This window comes from Oncorhynchus masou, chromosome 6 (genome assembly GCF_036934945.1).
Source record: "Oncorhynchus masou masou isolate Uvic2021 chromosome 6, UVic_Omas_1.1, whole genome shotgun sequence".
NCBI classification, from domain to species: Eukaryota; Metazoa; Chordata; class Actinopteri; order Salmoniformes; family Salmonidae; genus Oncorhynchus; species Oncorhynchus masou.
In genome coordinates this window covers 68,457,284-68,462,323 of record NC_088217.1, presented here as the reverse complement: position 1 = coordinate 68,462,323, position 5,040 = coordinate 68,457,284, and positions in this window count along the sequence as shown.

Sequence of the window (5,040 nt, the reverse complement as noted above, 5' to 3'; positions counted from 1 at the left end):
TTAATGAGATTCTGAATCTAAGCTTCAGGAAAAGAAATAAACAAATAAAATGTGGATTTTGGTTTGGGAAAGACTATGGAATGGAGAAAAAGTAAAAAAAGAATGACATTACTACAAACACAAATAAATAATATAGTATGAGGATTTTATTTACCTTTATTTAACTAGGCAAGTCAGTTGAGAACAAATTCTTATTTTCAACGACAGCCTAGGAACAGTGGGTTAACTGCCTGTTCAGGAGCAGAACAACAGATTTGTACCTTGTCAGCTCGGGGGTATGAACTTGCAACCTTCTGGTTGCTAGTCCACTGCTCTAACCACTAGGCTACCCTGCACCCCACATAGGATATGTGGGATGTGAAATATACAGGTAGATTTATGTTGCATACCTACACAAATGTTACAGCAACAACTACGCGTTTTCACTTCTGTTGCATAACAAAAATATGTTCTGTTTCAATGCCGTAATATATTCACGAACATAATATACATAAATTCACGAACATAATATACATAATCAATACACCTTTGACCCTGGTCTTCAATAACATCATATTAGTAATAGTAGAATCAAATGTTTTTTCATCATTGCTTTCTGAATGATGGATGATGCAATACGTCCAAAATACATTTGAACCATTTGAATGTATGTTTCTCAGCATCTTCAATACTTTATTGCATGTGAAGTACATTCAGTGCCAACATCACAGAGGCCCTGGCCTTGAATGTTGAACCTGATGCATGTCAAGCTATTACTGGCCCTAGTAAAAGCACACTCTGATGCTGCTGAGGTTTCTGACAGAGACACTATCCTCTCACAAATAACCACACCACCAGGAAATGCAACTGAGAAAGGCAGATGGCTCCGATGCTTCTTCCAATTAATGAAGAAAGGAAAGCATAGGAAAATTGGAGACAGAGAGAGGGGGGGGGAGGGGAGGGAGAGGGGGGAGAGAGAGGGAGAGAGGGGGAGAGGGGGGAGAGAGAGGGGGAGAGAGAGGAGAGAGAGAGAGAGAGAGAGAGAGAGAGAGAGAGAGAGGGGAGTTGGGGGGGAGAGAGAGGGGGGAGAGGGGGGAGAGAGAGAGAGAGAGAGAGGGGGAGAGAGAGAGAGAGAGGGGGGGGGGAGAGAGAGGGGGAGGGGGGAGAGAGAGAGAGAGAGAGAGAGAGAGAGAGAGAGAGAGGGCGGGGGGAGGGGAGAGAGAGGGGGGGAGAGGGGGGAGAGAGAGAGAGAGAGAGAGGGGGAGGGAAAGAGAGAGAGAGAGAGGGAGAGAAAGAGAGAGAGAGAGAGGGGGAGAGAAAGAGAGAGCGAGAGAGAGAGAGAGGGAGAGGGAGAGAGAGAGGGAGAGAGAGGAGTGCGGCTAGGATTTTTTTTATAACCCCACTCTTGTTCGTGCCCTTGCCTTAGTTAAACCAGTTAGGCCTGTTACATTAGCCACTGGAATGGTTTATGTACTTGTACCAATTCAATTATTTGTTTCTGCGAGTCAGCTGTGGAGGAAGCCAGGGAAGGCACTCACATAAATTCTAGCTGTTAATTTCCAAGTAATGCAGTGGCCGTGATCATTTAAGACAGGACAATTGATACTGCTGTCAGTGGAGAGGCCTCCGTAAAGGATGTTTTTACAGAACATCATGGTGACACTTTGCTCAGATGAATGTCCTGGAAATGCTTTTGATTAATGCAATGTAATAAAAGAAATGGGGGCTAAAATGCCTCAGCACGTCTTGTTAAGAATATTTGATTCATCATATGAAATTCTGAGCAGTTCTTTTCTCCCAGCCGTCCGCCGAGGACCTTTCTATCATTGTTGCTGTCATCAGTCAATATATGTGACATTGACAACACTTAAAGTCCCCCTCCCTCTCTCTCTCTCTCTCCCTACAGCATTGTATAGCTTCTCATTGTCAGGGCCCTCCGTAGATATGTATTTCCATGTCATCTTTTCAGAGGTGTCAGACTCAGAGAGATGGTGGTGGATCATGGGAGAAACAGTAATGTCAGTTCATTTATGTCACTCTGAGCTGGAGATGAGGAGGGGTGGGACGGAACACTTAAACTAAAACACACTAGAAACGCCCTGCGTCGGGAATATTGGACGACACAAATGGATAATATTCTGTCCTGAAGCAGCCATTCAGTTGTATTACTTAACCCTCATGTCATGTCATGTCAAGTCATGGGCTTGACAGTATTTGGACGTGACGTCTGAACCTCACTGATCTCTCTTTGTGACCCTTTGTAGCGCAGAGGCTTTACAAAAGGGACGTTCTGAACGTCGACCGAAGGCTGTAAACTCCGTCGACTGCCAAGGAAGGACAAGAAACTATTTCCACGTCACAGATCTGCACCAGGTTGGCTTCGCTCTCTGTTCACTTGCGAAGTCAGTCTGCAACACTCCAGAAAACGAGTTCCTTTCTTCCCACTGCCCCGTGGATCTGCTTCTGTCTTCCAAATTCACTACCAAGAAAAATCCTCTCCATTTTGGCTTCAGATTCGGGTTCACATTCAAGATGTAACATACAGTACGTCTTGTCTATGTTTGCAGCAGGCAGGCACTAATATTTGCTCGCTATACCACCTCAACGGAGCATGCGTTTTATTCTGTTTTAAGGGGTGCATCAGCAGACCACTACGTAGTATGGAAAGTGACTCCAGCTGTGAGCTATATGAATATGTTACTCATCCATACCGCTCTGGGGAATAACTAAGGCCACCGTCCTTAGGCGTCATCAGTTTTGGGGCCTTTAGCAAGTCACATCTTTTTCAACCTGAGTGACTTTTTAAACATATCATGTTAATGAATACGTGTTGACTGTTTTGTCTAACGATAGGTGAGGCCAAAGTCCAAGCCGAGGTTCACTCTATTGAATGTCGCCATGTTGCAACTCACCTGCAAAAACAACTAAGGTAAGGTAAGGTAGCACGGGATGTATTGGCCCACTGAAGAAGTTACATATTGGAACGTATTTCCATACTGCATCTCAGGTGGGTCTGTTAATAAACTGTGGCCAGCACCACCTCAGTAATGTCATGACAATGTTACCTTTGAGACAGCGGGTTAACCATTTCCCGCAGAGATACTGATTGAATACCATCTTCCTACCTAGATGTTCCCTAATAAACTCATTCTCAGAATGACAAAAAAAGAAAGAATAATCTAGCTATATATGTTGCGTACATTTTGACCAAGGGTTAAGGGTTAATAGTGGGCCTAGCATTTCCCAGCATTTGGTTCAGAACATAGAGGACCTATACATGTATTTCTGGAGTATTTAAGGTGACACCTTGCTTGGTAGTCCACTTACTGTCTAATTTCTGGCATCTTGTAAACAAATTGAGGTTATCAATTGTGATGTTGGCAAATATGGCATCCGATCATCTGGTTGTTGAACGTTTATCTACCCTCACACTCTCCCACCTGCTAAGAGGTGCCACGCTTTAATGAAATTGTTTGAATATCCCCGGCCTGGTTGCTAAGGAACAGTGTTTCTTGTTCCTGGGGATGGGATGCTTACAGACTTCTGTCATCAAATAATGATTAGAGATGTGCTCACCTCAAGGTGTGTAGAGCACTGAAGGGTGTATTCAGATGGAGATTTGCAAACAGCTCCAAGAAGCAGGGTGGGGGGATATGCCTTTGCGTGTGTGTGTGTGTGTGCGTGTGTGCGTGTGCGTGCGTGCATGTGTGCGTGTGTGTGTGTGTGTGTGTTTTGCAAGGCATGGCTTAGGCACCAGTTCCAGTTCTGGCACTTTAAAAGGACATATAATGGTTTTCTCTGTGAACCACCTCTGATGGATTCATATCCTAATGTAATTGACAATGGTTTAATGTTGACATTTTTTAAGGAATAGCTAGACAGATTTTTTGTTGTGTTATATTTGTTGACAAGGTGGCTATGGAAGAAAAAAATGTCAGCAACATATTTTCAGCGACTATACCTTGTCACAGTCAACTTAACACAGGGCTCTTTCTTCTTTCTTTTACCCGTTTTTCATGTTTGATCTCTTCTCTTCAATCACTTTCACATATTCATATCAGAAAATGTATCGCTGTTGAACACAACCTTAGACAAAATTTGTACTACACAAAAAATGTTTGACATCAGGCATTCATGAATGCATCTATGAATAACATACATTTGTGTGTGAATGGTTGGCAAGTCATTTTTACATTTTTAAAATTTCAAACAGACAGAAAAGGTCTTATGAAATACTCATGTACTACATACGAATGTGTTATGTAGGGCTTATGGATGTGTTAGGAAGTCCTAATGTAGCTGCCCTTCAAAAACAATGTTACAGAGTGCTACCTAAGAAGTCCGGTCTTGTTTTATCCAACTCTGTGACGGACAGGCTGTCCACTGTCCTCCAGCTTGGCTTCCTGTTTGCGTCACATTGATTGTTGTCCCCCCATGACTGCAGGCGAGCCTTTGAACAATGGCATACGGAGAGCAGCACCTCACCACAGGCTCTCAGCATGGAATTCACTCAAAATGAGACAGGAGGTCCCCAGATTGCATTGCTCCAGAGCGTCTGATCCACAGGGGGCACTAACCCCCAAGCACCACCCCCCAAAACGTGAAGCCTTTCAAGGTATCATTATTGGCTTACTCACCACTGGATTGGATCAATTGTTCCTTCGTTAATGGATAATAATTGAAGTGAGAGTAGCATCGTGCCACCATACCGCCTCATACAAAGACAACACTGAAGGATGCGTTTAATTCAAGTTCAGAGTAGCATTAACGGGAGCGGGACCTAAATTGACATCTCTGTACGCTCAGAGTAAAGACATTTCCTTCATTCACTAAGGCTCCGAGGCACACTCTTGATAATTACAAACTCCACGGTACAGGCTTCCTTCCCTTCCGACTACAAGCCTGAAATGCAGACACATCAAGACTGGAGTCAGGCCGAAATGGCTCCTCTCGTGGGCTATGCATTAACGCCCATATCAATTGAACGGTGTTTAAGTGCTGTGAAAGGAGCCCAGTGCCAGACATGAGGGGCGGAGGCGCGCCGCGTTACACAGAGCAGCA